The 23,107-nt window shown below is 44.7% G+C and overlaps 1 long non-coding RNA gene across 1 annotated transcript in view; it reads left to right on the top strand.

The window, feature by feature from the left end:
• Nucleotides 1-18,556, top strand: part of LOC120998199 — a 373,620-nt gene extending 355,064 nt beyond the window's left edge. The window contains exon 3 of the long non-coding RNA XR_005778314.1: nt 18,487-18,556. This is a non-coding gene — a long non-coding RNA (uncharacterized LOC120998199). The remainder of the gene's footprint in view (nt 1-18,486) is intronic.
• Nucleotides 18,557-23,107: the final 4,551 nt, after the last annotated feature.

Genomic DNA, 23,107 nt, shown 5'->3' with positions numbered 1-23,107 from the left:
GGGTCATAAAGTAATTCTGTATGTATCCAATTTCATAAAGAAACGGACACAGATTTTTTTCTGTCACATAATGAAAAATTTGACATATATTAAATTGTGGTATATCCCATCAGTTGCCTCATTATCGAGGTATTCTCCCTCAGAAGCAATGCAAATCGAGTTCCTATAGTTCCATAATAAAGAGACATGGGGATCCCATGCACACTGCTCTGGCAAGGTTTTCCAGCATTTCCAACTGTACTATCCTATACAGTATGTGTGTAGAAATTTTCATTACTGTACTTACTGTAATGTGTTCCTGCTATTTAGCACTGGATGATACTAAGTGCAAACTTAATTACAAAATAGGATGCTCAGAAGACCCCCTGCATTACTTATCAAAACTGTCTAACGAAAAAAAATTGCCACATCAGCAACAGTAACCCATAACAGTGCAGCTTTCACTATTCCAGAGCAGCTAAAAAGGGGTTTGACCACTTTGGACTATCCCTTCTTGTCAATAAGTAGACCACAAAGTTTTACCCAGTTGGAGCTTTGAGGGATCAGCTGTTAGATGGCCGTTCAGATGGCTGTTTACACACTCAGATCTTTTGTTATACACACCAACTATTGGTCTGATTGGACAGAAATTGGTCAGATAATTTATTGGTGTAATACAGCCCTAAGGCATATATTACACTGGCTGAGGGTCGGCAAGATCATTGCTAATAAGGGTTTGTAGGAATGCTCGTTAGAGATTATTTGCCTGTGTAAAAATACTGCTACTTACCAGATGAATGAGCAAACGCTCATTCATTGGGTAAACGTATCTTTTATGAATGCTAAAAAATCATTATTTGCCAGCAGCAGATCATGCTTTCTAATTATGGTCTGCTGTCGGCAAATAATGATGGGGACGAGCGATCACTCCTTCCCATACTGTGGAGGAGATTGCAGTATATGAAAACAATGGTCTCCACTGATGAGCAAGCGATTATTGTAAAGGAACGCTTCCTTCCAGACAATTATAAGGCTTATCTGCCAGTGTAATACAGCCATAAGGGTTCAATTTCCTTGCAGTGCCACCACAGGAGAAATTGAGAATCACAGAATGCCTATTCTGATCAATGAGTTGTCTTTTAAATGTAGGAATGCATAAGCCATTCAGAGTGAGATGCTCTTCATCACCAAGTTGGCCAAGAAATGAGGATCCTGAAAAAAAGACTCCAACCCCCTAAACTACCAGGAAAAATCACATATTTTCCTAAAAATTCTATGTATGATGCCACTTGTTTTCATACACAACCTTCTTTGGAACAAAACTCCACTGCAGTTTTTGATGCAGTTTTTAGGCCAAAGTTGGGAGTGGATGCAGCAGGAAGAAGTATAAGTCATTCCTTTATGATTCTCATTCCCTTTGAATCCACTTCTGTAAGTGTAACTGTAATTTTTTTTTTGTAATGTATAGGGACAGTGATACTGACCATTTGTGTAATATACTGTAATTACCGAAATCATATATTTCTATTAGAAAAATAGCTCAAAAGTGGTCTATTTAGTGCCTTAGAAACGCTGCCTGTCTTCTGACTGCTTCCCTCACTGCCTCTTTCCATATCTATCTATCTATCTATCTATCTATCTATCTATCTATCTATCTATCTATCTATCTATCTCATATCTATCTATCTATTATCTAACTATTGTGAGGGATTAGCTCACTTTTAGGGGTCACACTCACAGATATCTTCACCAGACACCTAGTTTAAGGTCCAAACACTGTGCTCTATTGTGGCACATCCGCGTAAACATAGATAATTATACAAAATAAACACCTTGTCCATCTAGGCTCTACTTAAACAGAATAATATTCCTGAATATTCGCTCAGCAGTCTCCAGGCTGTAGCAAAACAGTATGTCTGGGGAACTAGGGCCCAGAAGTCCGCCTGACTCTGGCCGTGCAACCCTCTTACTGCAGGCGTTTGCGTGGTCCCCCAAACTCCAGGCTATTCAAAGCCTTGTGACCCCTCAGTCCTCCTGACTGAGACCACACACAGAGCCTCTGCAGGCCTCTGCTTCACAAAACACTTCCCCTGACTGACAGTCTGGGCTGGGCTCTTATCCCAGACTGATTGTGGCACCTGGTGCTGCCTCAGACCTGATGATTGCTGGGGAAGACATGGAAACTCCTGCCATAAATCTCCCCTAACTGCCATGAGGCCTCTCACTGCCTCCCCTTCCCCTTTGTTCAAGCCCAGAGGGGTGAACACTAGCATCAAAACAAGATGCTTGTGAGAGGGCATCGAGCTGGCCTACATTCTTCCTCTTATTCTGCCAGACCCAGGAAAACAGAGCTAGGTTTGTCACCAACATGAGTTTATTACGAAACAGATAAGAACTATGGGATTTTCTTGCCCATCTCATGACGAGGTACTCTCTTTCCCGAGCGATGATAAAGCGCTTTCGCACCTGTGGCCTCTCTCTTTTCTTTTTTCTTTTTCTCTCCACATATGGCATTCGGCCTCTGGAACTTCTTTCAGAAGATGTTTTTATACAATCGGCAGATTCTCTGGCTTCTGCACATTCTCCTCATGTCCTTTCTTGGACTGCTGCAGCTCTTGACTGAACTGCTCCCAGTCATGGTCGTGTCCCGACCTTTCCTCCTTTACCTTGTGGGGCTCCTTCAGCAGAGCATGCTTGTCCCCGCTAGCTTCTTTTACGGGTCTCCGGTTCACATCTTCCTTCTTTCCAGCAGTGCACTGCTTTTTTAGTGTTTTTTTCCACTACGGTAGCCGCTCCTTCGGTCTCTGCAGCACCTGAGGACTTACCATCCTCCAACACCTCAGCCTTAACTTCTTCAGCCTTTGTTTTCTTGGACCCAACATCATATACTTGCCCTCTTAAGTCCTTCTCCTCTATCTCATCGAGGAATGAGGCACCATGAACACCGGGGACTTCACCAGACTCGTCGACTTCTGGCCATTTCTCCAGAGGCTCACTCAGGACACTGTTCTCCTTTTGGAAGGAATTCAGGAGAGCCAGCCCATAGTAGTAGACAGGATACGCATATTAGCCTTCCATCTCCTTGCATTTCTTCCCCAGCAGGCTGCTGGCTACTTGGAAGGCCTTGTAGGTGGAGGGGACATTTTTCGCGACCAGGTCCTGGCTACACACTGCCATGAGTCTCTCGGCTTCTGCCTCTTCATTAGCCCTATCAACGGGTTCAGCAGAAAGATCTTCCATCTTCTCTGCCTCGGTTGGCACCACAGCACCACCATCCCCAGACCCCTTGTTAACAGGCTCTGGCTTAGACTTCTTGGCCTCTAACTCTTCAGGCTTAGTCTTCTCCAACTCATAGACGGTCTTCCTGTCATGGTCTTACCTTCTTGCTGTTCTCCTTCGTTTGACATGTGCTGGCGGCCATCTTGGTTTCTGGGTTTCTTGTAGCCTCCCACCCTGCGGCTCCTCCTTCCCACTGGGAGGAGCTGGATGCCTAGCTCATATATATAGGAGGTCTGTGGCTTCAGTTCCTTGCTTGGTCCTCCTGTGTTCACATGCTTCTAGACTGCTGCTTCTGGTTCCTGATCCTGGTTTCGTCCGACTACCCTGCTGGTTCCTGATCCTGGTTTCGTCCGACTACCCTGCTGGTTCCTGATCCTGGCTTCGTCTGACTACCCTGCTGGTTCCTGATCCTGGCTTCGTCTGACTACCCTTCTGGTTCCTGACCTCTGGCTTCGCAAAGACTCTGCTTCGGTTTCGCCATCCGTTTGGACTTTTGCTTCACAGCTTTATTTTCAATAAAGCCTTCTTATTTTCACTTATCCCTTGTTGTACGTCTGGTTCATGGTTCCGTGACATTAGGACCAAGCCATGAATTATGACGGTACAGGGCCATCCTCGCTACCCACGCTGGTTGCCAGACTTGATCAGCAGGATCACCTGTTGGGTCGGTTCGCTGTGGCGTTGCAAACCCTGCTTGAACGCACGGCTCATTTCGCTCCCGTTGCTGATGGGTCGGTTGTCGCTCCTGGGCCCGCTCCTACTGCCGCTCCGGTTGTTGCGCCAGAGTCTACCCCGACACCTGTTGTTGCACCTGCGGTGTTTCGGGGTATGACCGGTTCTGCCCCGCTTCCACAGCGCTTTGGGGGAGAGCCAACTCAGTGCCGAGGTTTCCTTAACCAGGTGGGCATTTATTTCGAGTTGCTGCCACATGCCTTTCCCACTGAGAGATCAAAGGTGGGCTTCTTGATCTCGCTGCTCTCGGACAAGGCCTTGGCCTGGGCCAGCCCTTTATGGGAGTACAACAATCCGGTGGTTGCCGAGTTTTCCGGTTTTGTTGCTTCTCTTCGGAAGGTATTCGATGTGCCGGCTCGTGCTGCCTCTGCTGCGAAGCTCCTTATGTCCATCAGACAGGGTTCACGATCCGTAGCTGAATACGCCATTGAGTTTCGTACCCTGGCAGCAGAGGTGGGCTGGAATAATGAGGCTCTGGTTGCTGCTTTCTCTCATGGTCTCTCGGATGCCTTGAAGGATGAGGTTGCAGCTAAGGACCTACCAGTGGAGCTCGAGTCTCTTATTTCTTTCCTGATTTTGATTGACACCAGACTCAGGGAGAGACCTTCCTTTAAGGACAGCCTGCGGAGGTTTTCTAACAGATTGGCGCCTACGTTTGTTGTCCCACCCGTGCCTCCCTCTCCTCCCACGCCTCCTGGGGATGACTTGTCTGGGGGTGAACCCATGCAGCTGGGGTTTGCTCGCCTGTCCGAGGGGGAGAGGGTACTCCGGAGACGCGAGGGCCGATGCATGTACTGTGGTCTCGGTGGGCATTTTCGGTTGGCATGTCCAAACCGTCCGGGAAACGCTCGCACCTGAGATCCTATCGGGGGCAGATCTTGGGTGGAGTCTCCTCGTCCCCGGTTTCCCGTGTTGACAAACCACTGATCACTGTTGTCCTCTCCTGGGTCGGGGGCTCGGTGACGACCCAGGCGTTGGTGGACTCTGGTGCTGGTGGTTTGTTCATTGATAATGTGTTCGCTGCCGCCAATTCCATTCCTCTGCAGGCTCGAGGTTCCCCACTGGCTCTTGAGGTGATAGACGGCGACCCCTTCTGCCGCCACACGTGACTCATGAGACCCTTCCAGTGGGGATAGCCATTGGTGCCGTTCACAGAGAGTCGGTCTGCCTCCAGGTTATTTCGTCTCCACACTACTCGGTGGTCTTGGGGTACCCCTGGCTCCGGAAGCATAATCCGACTTTCGATTGGAGATCTGCCGTGTTACCGGAGGTATTCTCTCCCCAGGATATTCCGGCTGTGGAGGATCACCTTTCCGTCCTACGTGCTTCTTGGGTACTGATCCAGAAGTCCCTTGAGGTCTCTGCGCAGCGCCAGAGACTCCAGGCTGATCGCAGACGAGCGCCTGCTCCTTCCTACCAGGTCGGAGACCGTGTATGGTTGTCCACCCGCAACCTCAACCTTCGAGTGCCCACTCCCAAGCTGGCGCCTCGCTTTGTTGGTCCCTTCCGAGTGCTTCGCAGGGTAAACCCGGTAGCCTATGCCCTTGCGCTTCCTCCTGGCATGCGGCTCTCCAACGTGTTTCATGTCTCCCTGTTGAAGCCACTGGTGTGTAATCGTTTCACTTCCTCGGTTCCTCGGCCTCGTCCGATCCGAGTGGGTAATCGTGAGGAGTATGAGGTGAGCAATATCCTGGACTCACGCCTGGTCCGCGGTCGGGTGCAGTTTTTGGTCCATTGGCGTGGTTATGGTCCAGAGGAGCGTTCCTGGGTTCCCTCCGCAGATGTCCATGCTCCTGCCTTGCTCCGAGCCTTCCACGCACGCTTCCCTCAGAAACCGTTCTTTACTCCGCGGAGGAGGGGCCCTTGAGGGGGAGGTACTGTCATGGTCTTACCTTCTTGCTTCTTGGTTTCTGGGTTTCTTGTAGCCTCCCACCCTGCGGCTCCTCCTTCCCACTGGGAGGAGCTGGATGCCTAGCTCATATATATAGGAGGTCTGTGGCTTCAGTTCCTTGCTTGGTCCTCCTGTGTTCACATGCTTCTAGACTGCTGCTTCTGGTTCCTGATCCTGGTTTCGTCCGACTACCCTGCTGGTTCCTGATCCTGGTTTCGTCCGACTACCCTGCTGGTTCCTGATCCTGGCTTCGTCTGACTACCCTGCTGGTTCCTGATCCTGGCTTCGTCTGACTACCCTTCTGGTTCCTGACCTCTGGCTTCGCAAAGACTCTGCTTCGGTTTCGCCATCCGTTTGGACTTTTGCTTCACAGCTTTATTTTCAATAAAGCCTTCTTATTTTCACTTATCCCTTGTTGTACGTCTGGTTCATGGTTCCGTGACACTTCCAGACGTCATCATTTGAGCAAATGAGATCTTCCATCTCTTGTTGGAAGTGCCCCACTCCTGGGCCTCCGGTTCCAGCGGCTCTTTGCTCTGTTTTTCTGCAACAGCAGATGTAGGAGTACCACCATTCTCCTTTAGACACCCTGTGGGAGTTCCACCCAGGGACTCTTCAAGCCCGTTGTCGATGTCTACTGTAAACCTCTGTGTCTTTCTGGAGTCTTTTCTCTTCTCCTGTGCATCAGGCCGTAGACCCTTTAATTCCTTCATCTTTTCCAGGGACTCCTCCTTTGACCCCTCTGCAGCCTTCTTTGGTGACTCTGTGCAGACAGCTAGACCCGTTTCTATCTTATCTAGGGACCGGGTGGAGAGAGAGAAATCGTCTTCCTGATTGTGTTGCACAGATGCTGAAAGTATGGTCAATAATTCCAATGTGCGAAGGGAGCGGGCAGGGTGAAACCAGAAGTGTTTTTATTGAACATTTTTCTGCAATGACAAATACATGACTTTCAGTCGTCTGAGAGACATAATAGTAACAACATATTCTGTCCCTATAGATTAATACACATCTATCTATTCAATACTGACATACACATATTCAGCTATAACATTCTTATAAGAGATAATTCATTATCATGTGCAGCTCTGTTATTACTGAACCTGCGTCACAGTAAGCAAACAGTGCAGTATACTCATATATATTAACATCAACTCCTATAGCAATCACATGCACTACACACTGGTGCCAGGTGTAACATCAGTTTACTTCTCTAACATTTGTGCAGGGTTATCTACTCACACTGCGTCACCAGCAGCCTTAGCTGATTACAGGGATGTGCATTAAATCATTTTATCCTGTTTATTGCCCTTAATGTGTGTTCTCTTACTTGCAATGACAAATACATGACCTTCAGTCTGAGAGGCAGAATAGTAACAAGATATTCTGTCCTCTAGGAACCAGGAATCAGGCTTTAAGCACTCTGCTGTCATCTACTGGCGATTTAGTAGAATTGCCTTGAGTTTAACTTAGTTTTTTTATGGGGTGCCTATTTTTTACATACCTTACACTCTCCACCACAAAATTTGATGTCGTCCCCGATATACGCAGACTTTAGTATGAGAACCACATTCTCGTACTCATCTTCCAATAACCATACGGAGCCAAGGTTAATTAGTAATACCATTACTTGAGGAACTGTCCTCCCTGTAACATCTACTCCCAGTTATGTCACAGCTTCCCATCCCGGCCCAAAGCGCTATGAAGCCTGGTGGGATATTCTTGCATATAGCCAACTAGTAAGAAACCTCTTTAACACAGGTTTGTGTATGTTAATGTAAAGACAAGAGTTGATGAAGAGCTAGGGGACAACTATTTACTTCTGTCCTTTTTTCCTTTTTAATAAGGTGAAATACCCATGGTACAGAATAACCACCTATTAATCTCTACTTTTTTTTTTTTTTTCCGGCCAACTTTCCCTTCTACCTAGTTCCATCACTTGAATCTATTTTACCTGGAATGTCTGCAGTAAGAGTGCAAGAAATTTCCTTTTGTTAACCGCAGAACATAACATCTAACATTTTCAACATAAGTAGACATCAATAAACAATGGCATTATAGGCATGGATACGATTACCAACTTTTAAAATTCTCAGCAAAACAATCTGGACTTAGGTACCAGCTAGGGAAAGCAGGTGGTGTAACAACACAGTCTATGACCTGTACTGCTGCATTCCTGGCAACACTACTGGGTTGACCAAAAGTGTCGTAAGTAAGAACTTTCGGCTGTCTACTGTTCCTGCTGGGCTGTATCCTGCGTGGCGGAAAGGCATCTGAAGCGTCATCAAACTCACCTTCGTCACTGTCAACTGTCTCTGTTGGTTTTTCTGGTGAAGAGTTTTCTTCTTCTGTGTTTCTTGATGGATCTGTAGTGTGTTCAGGTTGAATCACAGGCTCGGCCTCAGTATTTTCCACTGTAGCTTCGTCTGTACTTTCCTCTGTAGCTTCCTCTATACTTTCCTCACTTGTTTCCAACTGGCAAGGGTAGAACTCTCCTGCTTCAGGATTCAGTTCTATGTTTTCCCTTGTGTGATCTCTTTGGGTTATAGGGATGAATGATCTCCATTGTTCTTGTTCAAGATCCGATTCATCTTCTGATATTTCCTCATATGTCTGTGTCACTGGTTGAGGAGTCTTTGAAACTTGGCCTTGCCTTCTGGTACTGGGTCTGGCAGGTATCTGCTGACCAAGGCAACAGCAAATTGTGGTGCAGGATTCTCGTTTGGCCTTTTCCAGTTTCTGGCTTTACCTCATACACTGGGTTATCTTCACACTTTCTCCTCAGAACGACATGTACAGTGTCTTCCCAGAACAATCTCAGTTTTCCTAGTCCTCCTCTTTCAGTAAGGTTTCTTACAAGGACTCTACTGCCAGGTGAGAGTTCTGCTCCATGAGTTTTTCTATCATAGTGCTCTTTTTCTCTTTGCGAAGCTTGGGTAGCTACCTTTGAAGCAACTTGATAGGCTTCAGTCATCCTATCTGTCCACGTTTTTACATACTCAGAGTCATTCTTATATTTTTACGTTACTGGAGTGTCAAATATGCTGTCTATTGGTAGTCTTGGAGATCTCCCTAACAGTAAGAAAAATGGAGAATACCCCATAGCTTCACTTTTGGTGCAGTTGTAGGCATGTATTACCTGGGCAAGTGAGTTCTTCCAGTCTTTCTTGGAATCTGGTGACAGAGTCCGAAGCATAGACAACAGAGTACGAATAAATCTTTTGCATTGTCCGTTACCTTCTGGATGATATGGAGTCTTGTGTGAGTTCTGAATGTGGCAGTGTTTTCCTAATGCCAAGAACAACTGGTTTTCAAATTCTTTTCCCATAACATGGTGAATTCTGGTAGGAAATCCAAATTTCAATACAAAGTCACTGAATGTCTTTTTGGCAACAGTCTTTGCTGACTTGTTTTTGGTCGCTTAGACCTGAGAAAACCTAGTGAAGTGGTCTATTACTACTACTGTAGTATGTAGATGGAGATCATCTCAAAGGGATTAGTGGTGACAATATTGTTCAATGGAGCTCTGGTAGGCTTATTAGGGTGTTTGTCTTTCAGACAGGTGCACTGGTGATTAATGTATTTCTCTGCGTCTCTCTGCATATGTGGCCAAAAAGAATCTTTCTCTGATCAAATTTACAGTATTTTAAACTCCTAGGTGACCCAATTCTTCATGCAATTCTTTCAAAACCAATGAACCTGAGGGTGTTTTCCGTCTCAAGATTCCATCTTCGTCGAGGTATAATTTTGTCCACTGCTTCATTAGTATGAAGAGATCAAGCGGTCCACCTTGTCGTTCCTGTTTTGATGGGTACCTGTTTTGGTTTTTGTACTTCCACACTGGATCGATTACTAAGTCTTCTTTTTGTGCTGTCCTGATGGTCTCTTTAGGTATTTGATCTACCTTCTTTTGGGTACCATCTATTGTTGACGTTGTATTCGCGATGGTTATTGGACATAGCCAAGGTGTTTATTCTTTCTGTCGTACTTGAAGTGCTTGGGTTATGCAACTGATGACTTTGGGGTCGACTTCTTGCGAACACTGTTGCATGTATTGTTCAGGTCTTAGTGGCATATGAGAGAGTACATCCGCATCCTCATTTCTCTTTCCTGGACGATACTTAATAGTGAAATTAATGCCAGCTAGTTCTGCAACCCATTGGTGGCCTGTTGCATTTAGTTTAGCCGTAGTTAGGACATAGGTTAGTGGATTGTTGTCAGTATAGACTACGAAGGATGGACAGTAGTATAGGTAGTCTCGGAACCTTTCACATATGGCCCATTTCATCGCTAGGAATTCTAGTTTTCCTGAATGCATGTGATAGTTCTTCTTGGCAGGTGTGAGAGTCCTGGACCAGTAAGCAATTACTTTTAACTTTTCCTCCTGCTCTTGGTACAACACAGCTCCTAGTCCTTCCTGCGAGGCATCACAGTGCAGAAAAAAGGATTTGCTGTAGTCCAGGTAACCCATAACTGGAGGATGAGTTAAGGCCTCAATAAGCCGGTCCAGTACTACCTGGTGGTGGTCCGTCCAGACTATAGACTGATGAGAAGTTTGTTGACCTTTAGTTTTAGTGATGGCTTCTTTTTCTTCTTGGGTTGGTGAGCCGATACTGACGTTCTGGTAGATGTTGTAGCCGCTGATAGTAATTCATACAGGATCCATGAAATGGCCATCTTTAGACAGGATCTTGCCCAAGAATCTGACTTTGTTTCGGAATAGTTCACATTTCATTCCTGTTAACTTGACTCTATGTTTCTGATACTGTTGCAGTACCAACCGGACATGTTCCACATGTTCTTGGAATGATCTGCTGTGAACCAGGTTGTCATCTAGGTATGGCAGACAGACCTCATCTCTCAGTCCCTTTAGACAAGTTTCCATTTTGCATTGAAATTCACCTTGCGCAGAGCTAAGGCCAAAGGGGATTCTGATCCACTCATGCAGACCCCACGGTGTGATGAAGACAGTCAGTGGTCGACTGGATTCTTCTACAAATCCTTGATGGTAGGCTTTCCCTTGGTCTAGCACTGAAAACCATGAACTTCCTCCTAGGCTGTCCAGCATGTCTTGGATCCTAGGGATTGGATGGTGGTCTGGGATGGACTTCTGCTTTAACTCCCTGTAGTCACAACACAGTCTTAAACTACTGTCGTTCTTTCTCACACACACAATTGGTGAAGAGTATGATGATTTTGACTCTGCAATCCATCCGCGGTTCAACAGATCGTGCAGATATTCTTTCACCTCCTGGTGTAGTGGCTTAGGCATGGACATGCAAGTTATTCTAACCGGTGTATTGTCTTTGAGGGGCAGTTGTGTTTTAGAGAAGGGATGCATCCGATGTCAGAATCATCTTTAGCGAAGGCATGGCATTCCTCCCTTAGCATTGTCTTGACTATCTGTTGATCTTCCTCCGGTAGGTGTTCTATAGGTACTGGTGGATCCCAGTGTTCTTGATGAGCATAGCTTACCGGTGACTGACTTGTGTTTAAATGATCCATTCGACCTTCCGGCCCTGATCTGTATGACTGTTGACTATGAGTCTCTGAGTGAGTGGCCATGTTGTCTTGATGGGCTTGAGGCACATAATCCTAGTCTGACTTGGTAAGATATCGTCTTGCTTGGTGGTGTTCCAAACCGGAATGGATAGTTTGGAAAATTGTCCCTTTTTGAGTGACACTAATATCTCTCCGATATACAGTCCTTCTGGCACATCATGAGCCTCATCAGGTGTAAACAAGACTGTCTGATCTTGCAAGGCTGGTTTTGGCGTGAGCCCTACATCTGAGATACGTCACAGTGTTTATCGGAATTCTTTGGCTCTTGGTACCAGTCTTTAGTGCAGTACCACCAGTTTCTTTCAGGCTGGCTTGCATTAGACTCACCAGGACTTCTGCTTTGGGGGTCGGCAATTCCAAGGCGGTTCCTAGTAGGTCCATGTACCCTGTAATGGTTTTCCTTCCCTTGACAGCTATCTCCTTGAAGAGTTCTTCTATGACATTATACCCGATGATTGGCGTCTTTGTGATATGGATAATTTGTTTGGACTTTGCCGGCAAATCTCTGGTGCACTAAAAGGTACACTTCAGTACTAAAGTGCGCCCAACACAAACAATTCCGAAGCTATTATTCAGTTCTTTCTGTATAAGGGATGAAGTACTTCTTTAGCCAGGAAGAGTCAGACACAATGCTGGTTCAAGCTGGAGTCAGTGTAAAAACCCTTTCAATAGACCCCAGACTCCTTCGTTATTAAGGCAATAGAACGATGCCCAGTGGGAGACGGCTTTACAACTTCAGCCAGTCAGCCCAGAAAGTTTAGGTACATAGTAAAAGGACAGGGGAGGGCATCAACATTGCTGAACAGTGCAATGCACACACCTCATCCCTGTATAAAGGATGAGTCATGTCCATTGTCCGATCAGCCAGGTGGCTGCCCATCCCCCATCACTATCAGCATGGACCTCATTCAATACTGCTCAGAGTGACCAATATTTAGTGAAGATCATTCTACTGGTTCTTATAGATTTGAGACTATCTGCGGGACATTGCTACGGCTATTGTCAGTATACAGTACAAGTATACCGAGAAGGCATGTCTTAAAAGCAGATATGTATCCAGAAAGGGATAGCGAAGCCGCAGCAGAGGTGTAATATGTATCTCTCATTATGCAGACTTCACTTCTCTAATGTGTATAGACATTTGAAGACAAGAAGCCCAGTGCATTGCACTTAGTGCTCACAAACCGGCAAACACCCCTCTACACACTGAGAACACATCTCCAAGCCCATGAGAAGGTTTTCATACTGACGGTTTTACCGCTGGTCCCGATTCAACCCAAGTACCCTCTGCTAGAGCATTCCTAGGTTAAATCCGACACAGGGAGACAGATGACAATCTATAAAACACACACACACATCCTAAGATAAATTATAATAAAATTTCCACAACAGCTGCGACTTTCTCATCTGCCCATACCACAAATGGCACTACTAGCTGTTTGGTGTTGTTACTTCCCGCTTTTAGTTGAAAAACTACCTCAATCCACCCGGAGAAAGGAATTTCAGTATCGTTGGCTGCCTTCCCAAGGAGGACTCATGGCCCCAGCAATTCTTCAAAAGATCAGAGCACTGTATGTGGCAGAACCCGCTGTCTCCAGCTCTTATTGATGATGCTCACCTGGGAGCCGGTGTCCCATAGGGCATGGACAGAAGTATTGTCTATTTCACAGTTCACAAGGCATTTTTTTTGCAACAAACATAGAAACATAGAAACATAGAATGTGTCGGCAGATAAGAACCATTTGGCCCATCTAGTCTGCCCAATATATCTGAATCCTATTAATAGTCCCTGGCCCTATCTTATATGAAGGATAGCCTTATGCCTATCCCATGCATGCTTAAACTCCTTCACTGTATTTGCAGCTACCACTTCTGCAGGAAGGCTATTCCATGCATCCACTACTCTCTCAGTAAAGTAATACTTCCTTATATTACTTTTAAACCTATGCCCCTCTAATTTAAAACTGTGTCCTCTTGTGGTAGTTTTTCTTCTTTTAAATATGCTCTCCTCCTTTACCGAGTTGATTCCCTTTATGTATTTAAAAGTTTCTATCATATAAGACTCAGTAACTTGCTGTTTTGTCTCATGGTAACACAGTCCACGTGAGTTGGTACTTGCTGAGCCATCTGGAGGAATCTTTGGTTACAGCAGTTGTGCACTCTTTGAAAGGAGTTTGGATTTCCCCTACCAATCATGGCACTGATGGTGGTTTTGGAGCTTGCTGGTCTGCTACCGACAAGAGTTGCACTTTGGGACACAGGATTGGTTCTAGGACAGGTTACTTTGCTTGGAGAAGTGTCTTCATCTTTATCATCTCTTTTTACATCTGTAGCATCAGCTTTTCAAGTTCAGAGTTGCTCTTAGACAGCTGTTGAATCGTTGGGCTACATGCCTGTGATGAAGACCAAGGTGTTGTGTTGGCAGTTGTCGTCTGGACACTTGGTTCCTGAGGATACTGTAAGGCATTAGACTGACATTCTTTTCCTTTTGTTGAACTGCTGTGCTGAGATTTATTTTGCTTCTGTTCCCTATCCATCTCCATGTTGGTGGCTTCATTTGTTTTCTCTATGAGCACCTCATCTGGAATGGAAGGGTCATCTAAATGCTGCTTTAATTGAAATTTGATGTGTTCATTTCTCAGTCCAGTACCCACTGATCTTAGAAATTTCTTCTATATCAGCTCAGTCCCGAAATGTTCATCAGAGCTTTCCCCTTGGCAGACAAATAGCAACCGATCTTTCAATTCAATCGCTTTGAACAGGAAATTCTGTGGAGTTTCATTGCTCTTCTGGGAAATGTTGAGGAGTTGCTGGTACAGTTCGGAGGCGTTCTCCTCCTTGTAGTGACTTTTCAAGATTCGTCTAAGTTGCTCTAGAGTCAGTCCATTTTTCATCTCCTGCATACCTCTGAGGCTTAGACCAGGGCTAATAGCTTTGACCACTGCTTCAACGATCTCAGTCTCAGGATACCCTTTCTGTAGTCCCAGGTCCATTTGGTGCTTCAGATTGGTGTAGGACAGCTTATCCTTCTGCTCTCTTTCTCCAATCTTGCCTGTGATATTGAAGTCTTTTCTGATTGTCACCCCTGGTAAGCTACCATGTTGTAGTCTCTGAGTAAGCGGAGCTGGCTCTGGTTTTAGCTGACTGTCACTTGAGTCTTTACTTTTGGTACTCAGCTCTTTAATCTGTTCCTCAATTATTCTGGACGTTTCCTGGAACTTCTCCTGCATAGTGTGATACTGTTTTTCAAGTCAGCTAATTGATGTTCTGGTTGGGGGTCTTTCTTACTGAAGCTTGGGACTTCTGCATTGTCCCTCTTCTTCTCTAGCTCGTTAATTAATATTTTTGTTGCTTGCAGAAATGGTGTCACTGTCTCCTCACTTTCAGTTTCGACCAGTTCATCCATCACCCTGTTAACTATCCGCATATAATGACGCCGGGTTTTTCCCTTCCCCATGCTGGCGTCGGAGGCTTTAATGAATTGGCAAACCTCGAGATCACCCACTGACAAGTGGATCAGGTGTCCACCGATTTCATCCTGCAGCCTCTATAGATCCATCTGTGTTCGCTTGCCGTGCTGCAAGGGTTAATATCCCACTCTGCTCTAAAATTCACGTTACCACTCTTTTTCACTTCCGGGTCCGCGTTGTCTTCACCCGCTTCCTGTACAGGCCACCAATTTTGTTGCACAGATGCTGAAAGTATGGTCAATAATTCCAATGTGCGAAGGGAGCGGGCAGGGTAAAACCAGAAGTGTTTTTATTGAACATTTTTCTGCAATGACAAATACATGGCCTTCAGTATGAGAGACAGGATAGTAACAACATATTCTGTCCCTATAGATTAATACACATCTATCTATTCAATACTGACATGCACATATTCAGCTATAACATTCTTATAACAGAGAATTCATTATCATGTGCAGCTCTGTTATTACTGAACCTGCATCACAGTAAGCGAATAGTGCAGTATACTCATATACAGGGAGTGCAGAATTATTAGGCAAGTTGTATTTTTGAGGATTAATTTTATTATTGAACAACAACCATGTTCTCAATGAACCCAAAAAACTCATTAATATCAAAGCTGAATATTTTTGGAAGTAGTTTTTAGTTTGTTTTTAGTTTTAGCTATTTTAGGGGGATATCTGTGTGTGCAGGTGACTATTACTGTGCATAATTATTAGGCAACTTAACAAAAAACAAATATATACCCATTTCAATTATTTATTTTTACCAGTGAAACCAATATAACATCTCAACATTCACAAATATACATTTCTGACATTCAAAAACAAAACAAAAACAAATCAGTGACCAATATAGCCACCTTTCTTTGCAAGGACACTCAAAAGCCTGCCATCCATGGATTCTGTCAGTGTTTTGATCTGTTCACCATCAACATTGCGTGCAGCAGCAACCACAGCCTCCCAGACACTGTTCAGAGAGGTGTACTGTTTTCCCTCCTTGTAAATCTCACATTTGATGATGGACCACAGGTTCTCAATGGGGTTCAGATCAGGTGAACAAGGAGGCCATGTCATTAGATTTTCTTCTTTTATACCCTTTCTTGCCAGCCACGCTGTGGAGTACTTGGACGCGTGTGATGGAGCATTGTCCTGCATGAAAATCATGTTTTTCTTGAAGGATGCAGACTTCTTCCTGTACCACTGCTTGAAGAAGGTGTCTTCCAGAAACTGGCAGTAGGACTGGGAGTTGAGCTTGACTCCATCCTCAACCCAAAAAGGCCCCACAAGCTCATCTTTGATGATACCAGCCCAAACCAGTACTCCACCTCCACCTTGCTGGCGTCTGAGTCGGACTGGAGCTCTCTGCCCTTTACTAATCCAGCCACGGGCCCATCCATCTGGCCCATCAAGACTCACTCTCATTTCATCAGTCCATAAAACCTTAGAAAAATCAGTCTTGAGATATTTCTTGGCCCAGTCTTGACGTTTCAGCTTGTGTGTCTTGTTCAGTGGTGGTCGTCTTTCAGCCTTTCTTACCTTGGCCATGTCTCTGAGTATTGCACACCTTGTGCTTTTGGGCACTCCAGTGATGTTGCAGCTCTGAAATATGGCCAAACTGGTGGCAAGTGGCATCTTGGCAGCTGCACGCTTGACGTTTCTCAGTTCATGGGCAGTTATTTTGCGCCTTGGTTTTTCCACACGCTTCTTGCGACCCTGTTGACTATTTTGAATGAAACGCTTGATTGTTCGATGATCACGCTTCAGAAGCTTTGCAATTTTAAGAGTGCTGCATCCCTCTGCAAGATATCTCACTATTTTTGACTTTTCTGAGCCTGTCAAGTCCTTCTTTTGACCCATTTTGCCAAAGGAAAGGAAGTTGCCTAATAATTATGCACACCTAATATAGGGTGTTGATGTCATTAGACCACACCCCTTCTCATTACAGAGATGCACATCACCTAATATGCTTAATTGGTAGTAGGCTTTCGAGCCTATACAGCTTGGAGTAAGACAACATGCATAAAGACGATGATGTGGTCAAAATACTCATTTGCCTAATAATTCTGTACAGGGTGTATATTAACATCAACTCCTATAGCAATCACATGCACTACACACTGGTGCCAGGTGTAACATCAGTTTACTTCTCTAACATTTGTGCAGGGTTATCTACTCACACTGCCTCACCAGCAGCCTTAGCTGATTACAGGGATGTGCATTAAATCATTTTATCCTGTTTATTGCCCTTAATGTGTGTTCTCTTACTTGCAATGACAAATACATGACCTTCAGTCTGAGAGGCAGAATATTCACCAAATGCTGAGTTGGAGCTGTTCTTCGCTCCACACTACTTATATGCAATTCTTCAAATCTCTTGATCAAGTCATATAGTTATTCTTGAAAAAAAGCAGATAAAGAAAATAAAGCTTCATCATCATTTACATTTTTACCACCAGGGGACGCTTATCCCTAAACCACAACCTGCAACGGAAAAGGCATGTTATCAACATTACATATTTCACATGACATCCCACTTTCATTATGCATTTCTGCCAACTTGGCACAGTCACCTTGCACCTTATCTGCACCATTGTTTCTAGTGGTCACTTCACTTAAAGGATTAGGTACTAGTTCTGCAGGAGTTTCGTCACTGATTGCAGAAGTGTTTCCACTTCCCCTCAAGTCACGGAACAACGGGAAATCACGGCCCAACATTCCCTCATACATGAGCACTTTTGTATTACCAAGGTCATAAGTCCCAGTTCTCACTATAGTCTCACCCTTAGTGAGAAACACCTGATAGTCCTTATTATCTGCACGACTATCCTGCACATCTATCATTTGCGGAGCAGTCTCCAGTCCTGGTGTCTCAACACCTCCCGAATCGGCAGATAGCAACTGCCCCCCGGTTCACACCAGAGTTCACGGCTTCTGAAGCCCCAGGGCACTGGTCAGCAACCTGCCCAGTCTACAGAGCCGTGCTCACTGTCACTTTGTCTTTTACACAATAAAAAAAACTGGAACAGTCTTACCCACAGACGTCACTGGTTCGGCAGTCCCAGGTGATGAGGGAGTGCCAGGAACATCTTCCCCGAGGTCACCGTCCTTCTCCTGGATATTAGGAACCTCCCGCCTTTGATTCCTGGTTACCTAACTCCTGACCATAGGACAATCAGGTGCACACTTTGGGATTTGACGGCATCTCCAGCAGCGCTCTCTTTGTTGCAGGACAGCTGCCTGCTGTCGTGGTTGGTTGCACCTAGCACCCGCATCACAGCACCCCTGCACATCCCCTATAGGACACTCCTTTTCTTCCCGACGGTTGCCCTTGGCAATGGCACACATCACCTTTTCATCTGGTTTTCCTGCCGCATCACCGACACTTTGGACTTTTATAAATTGTCCACTCAGCTTTGCAGGCTTTTCTCTAGGGCCCACTGCAATTGCATCCTCAAAGCCTTGGCACAGCTGTTACCATGGGAAACGCTTTGGGTTAGGAGTTCTCTTTGTCTTTCATACTCCTCCATGAGTTTTACATGCTCCTGCTGCCACTTCAGGTGCCTTTGGTTAGCCTCCAGATTGACCTGCCTCAGCTGCTCGGTGAGATCCTCCATCCACCCCATAGCAGCCCAGGCACCAGAAAAATTTTCAGCAACAAGTCCACTTTAAAACAGAGACCCCGGCCTCCAGGTGTCTCACTCTCCAGAGACAATTTCAGCAATCACAGTTTCTTTTCCATCACATAGATCACAGTTTCTTTCACAACGCTGCTGGCACTTTAAATCCACACAGCTTTTGCTTGCAGCAGAGCAGTATTCAGCAGCACCTGCTCTTGCCGTTGCTCGTAGCAATCGGTTGTCTCCTTTCAGCAGGGACGCTTGCCCACATCCTCCACCAATTGTCAGGGATTAGCTCGCTTTCGGGGATCACACTCACAGATAACTTCGCCAGACACCTAGTTTAAGGTTCAAACACTGTGCTTTATTGTGGCACATCTGCGTAAACATAAACAATTATACATAATAAACACCTCGCCCATCTGAGGTCTACCAAAACAGAATAATATCCCTGACTCACCTACATAACGCAGTTCACACTTGGAATCAGATGCGGCTTTCTCAGCCAGCCTCCAGGCTGTAGCAAAAAAGTACGTTTGGGGAACTAGGGCCCAGAAGTCCGCTTGACTCTGGCCGTGCAACCCTCTCACTGCAGGCGTTGCGTGGTCCCCCAATCTCCAGGCTATTCAAAGCCTTGTGGCCCCTCAGTCCTCCTGACTTAGACCACACACAGAGCCTTTGCAGGCCTCTGCTTCACAAAACACTTCCCCTGACTGACAGTCTGGGCTGGGCTCTTATCCCAGACTGATTGTGGCACCTGGTGCTGACTCAGACCTGATGATTGCCGGGGAAGACATGGAAACTCCTGCCATAAATCTAGCAGCCATGAGGCCTGTAACTGCCTCACATTATCTATCTATCTATTTGGACCTTTTGGGAATAATATACCGATACAATTTTACAGGGAAATCTACTGTAAGTGTCTTTGCAAACTTGCTAGTAAATATATCCCCTTCCTCCCCTGTCTAAGCAATGATCTCAACATACCTTGATAGGTCTTATTAGGGTCCTTCTTTAACATTTCATAACATTTCTTATGTTTACCTATCGCCCAGTTGGCAGTGATTCTTCCAGAGAATAGGCAATAACACAATATTATCCTCTCTTATCTGTCAGCTTCACAACCACATTGTCCTGAGTACTAAATCACAATTCTTTCATTTCTCCTTTAAGGTCCCTTTACACTGGTGAATTCAGCAGGCAATTGTTTGGAAGGAAGTGTTTCTTCCCAACAATCCCCTGCTCGTCAGTGAAGAAGTCTGCTATATTTACATGCAGCGATCTCCTCCACAGTATGGGGAGGAGTGTTCGCTAATGCCATTGCTTGTCCCCACACAGAATTATTGTTTGTGGGCATCAGAGCAATGTTTATACAGCATGATCTGCCGCCGGCAAATGACGATTTAGGTGCCTATGCAAACTAACCAATTACCCAACCAACGAGCGTTTTACTCGTTCATCAGGTAATCAGCGGCACTTTTTTACTGCCATATTGGAGTGAGAAATGGGATAAACAAGAGCCCTCACATCATTTGGGACCTGTTTTTAAAATATATTTAAAGGAGTGTCGGCAGACTCAGGGGAATTTACTGTTGATGAAATATTCCCCAAAAATCTATCCATATTTGCCACACTTAATTTGCTTCACTTTTATCTAAAATATTGTCTATAACATTCATGAGTTGTGATATTAAGTTACTGTAAAATTCTCACTGACACTGATACCCCCATTAACTGGTTGTTGTTCAATAGGTTTTCCCTTTGCACTATGTTCTGGCTGCATATATCCTGAATAGATTAATTTTTCACATAGCCTTATGCAGATCTATCTCAAAATCTGTAAATTAAATTTCTGTATTAATGCAGAAAGTTAGGCCCTTTGATAGATGAGACATACAATCCTGTGACAGCTCAATATCAGTTAAAGTGGTTGTACAACTTCACATAAAAGAAGTAATCCTCAGCCCGTCCTGTGTACTTCTCAACTATGTGGCTATGTTGCATGGAGAACAGCTGAAATCACTGGACTGGCAACCAGGTAGTACAGACTATAGAAAGCAGAACTTTAGCAACAGTCCTTGTATCCTTAAAAATATTCTTTTTTTGGCATCCAGAACAGATAAAATCATATTGCATATGGCTGACGCATTTCTGGCCTAGCGACCTATATGAAATACAGCAAAATATATAACCCAGCCTGATGGGAGGAGGCTAGTTTGCACTTAGTATGATGTATATAAGTTACCTGTGTGATCCAAATAGTATTAGAGGAGTTACCTGAATTCTAAAGGATCCCCTCCAATTCCCTGTCCCCTTGTATACATTATACTTACCTGCTCCTCGGCACCCGCGTCGCTCTGGATCTCTGCACGGCCGCCACTGCATCTCCCTCTTGAGGTTGGTCACTGTCACAGCCTGCTATTGGCTGCCCCACCCCCTATACTTCTCCGTAATGCGGACAATAATAGGACATGTTCTATTTTTCTTCAGAACAGACATATGGAAATGGAATGCACACAGAGTAGCTTCCGTTTTTTTCTGCGGACCCATTGAAATGAATGGTTCTGCATACGGTCCGCAAAAGGGACGGAACGGACATGGAAAGAAAATATGCTTGTGTGCATGAGCCCTAAGTAAGATAACCAAATAGGTCTATGCAAGTAGGCCTGCTATACATGCCGGGTGACAGTACCTAGTGATAAATCTCTTGCTGCCACAAATCTGCAACTACGGTATGCTGGATTATTTGATTTAAAGATGGATCCTGATACAAGAAGTGTAAATGTTTACTCATAATTATAACAATTTTTTTTATATTGGTCACTATATTGTGTGGAGCAAGTAATGTTGGGAGCATTGGATGTCACTATATCTCCTTTACTGTCTTGTCTATCTCTATTTCTGTTTAGTAGGCATTCTGATTCAGTGATGTTTTTGACTTTATTAAATAGCTTAAAGGGGTTTTCCGGGAATTAAGAAAATTAAAATACTTAATTATTACTTTGTTATAAATATATTCTCAAATTCCTTTCATTAGTGATAATGGCTCGTTTTGTCTGTAGAGCAAACATCAGGGGAAACAAAATGGCCGCTGTCCCATTAGTTCACACAAAACCTGTCCTAATCACACAGCAGGACAAGTTACTTCACAACACTGAGCCACCTCATCCTCCTCTCTGCTCTAGTTGTCAGGTGTTATCATCCTGAATACAGATGATAAGAACTTTAGCTGAATCTCTGGGGAATTTAGTTCATGAGGAGACATGAAGTACAGAGAGGATGGACAGGACAGGCTATGGTAATGTGGGGCTGTGGTAATGGAGACTGTAAACAAGTGCGGCTGCTCATTAGCCACACCTCACCCTCCTCTAATGTTTCATCATCTTCTCCATTCCCACATAGATTCACCTGTATTCAGGATCATGATTCCTGACCAGCAGAGCAGAGAGGAGGATGAGGCAGCTCTTTAGCTCAGTGTTCAGAAGTAACTTGTCCTCTTGTGTAATTAGGACAGGTTTTGTGTGTACTGATAGGACAGTGGCCATTTTATTTCTCCTAATAATTGCTCCCTAGACAAAACAAGCCATTCTAAGTAATTAAAGGTATTTGTGAATATATTTATTATAAAGTAATATGTAAGTATTTTCATATTTTTTTTATTCCTGGAGAACCCCTTTAAGTAACCTTAGTAACGGGGTATTCAAACAATCCACTAATCCACTTTTGCACCTATTCTGTTTTATCAATATGCTTTTTTCGGTGAGGTCTCCAGAACTGGACACAGTATTCCAGATGTGGTCTCACTAGTGCTCTATACAGTGAGATCATGATATAGATCTCCCTACTGGTTACACCTCTAGTTAAACAGCCAAGCAACCAACATGCTTTCCCAGCTACCTTCCCACACTGTGCGCTCATTTTGAGGCTGTCAGATATGAGGCTCCATAGATCCTTCTCTTCTGAAGTCTTGGCCAACACAGAACTGCAAGAGAAAGTGTTGCTTCTCCCCCAAGGACATTATTTTACATTTGGACACATTGAAATGCAGTTTCCATGGTTTGGACCAATTATCCAGGGACGCTAAATCTTTTTCCTCGTTACTAATGCCTTCAGAAATATCTACCCTGTGACACAATTTTGTATCAACAACAAATTGGCAAACTTTGTGTACTAAACCTATTTTTTTTTTTTTTTAAATAGGACCCTTCAGGTCCACCACAGAATGCATACAATTAACAACACTATGGTGTCTATTTATTATCTCAACAATAATATGTACAACTTTCCTTTCACCTGTATGGTAGAGGTGGAGTCTACTACTTTTTTGGATCTAAAATTGACTGATGTTCCAGACCAAGTGGTATGTACTGAAACTTACAGAAAGGAGGTGGAGGGCAATTACATATCCATGCAAATAGCCACCATCCAGTCCATGTCATAAGGGGTATACCTGTGGGGGAACACATGCGCGCATGCAGAAATTGTAGCACAGAGTCAGCCTTTCAAAAAGAATGTGGGGTCGGGTATCCGGCATGGATGTTACAAAGAGGCATCAACATTGTGTCTAAAAAATCT

This window comes from Bufo bufo, chromosome 4, assembly GCF_905171765.1.
Source record: "Bufo bufo chromosome 4, aBufBuf1.1, whole genome shotgun sequence".
In the NCBI taxonomy this organism is placed as follows: Eukaryota; Metazoa; Chordata; class Amphibia; order Anura; family Bufonidae; genus Bufo; species Bufo bufo.
Note: the sequence above shows the minus strand (reverse complement) of the source record. Positions and strands in the feature narration are given on the sequence as shown.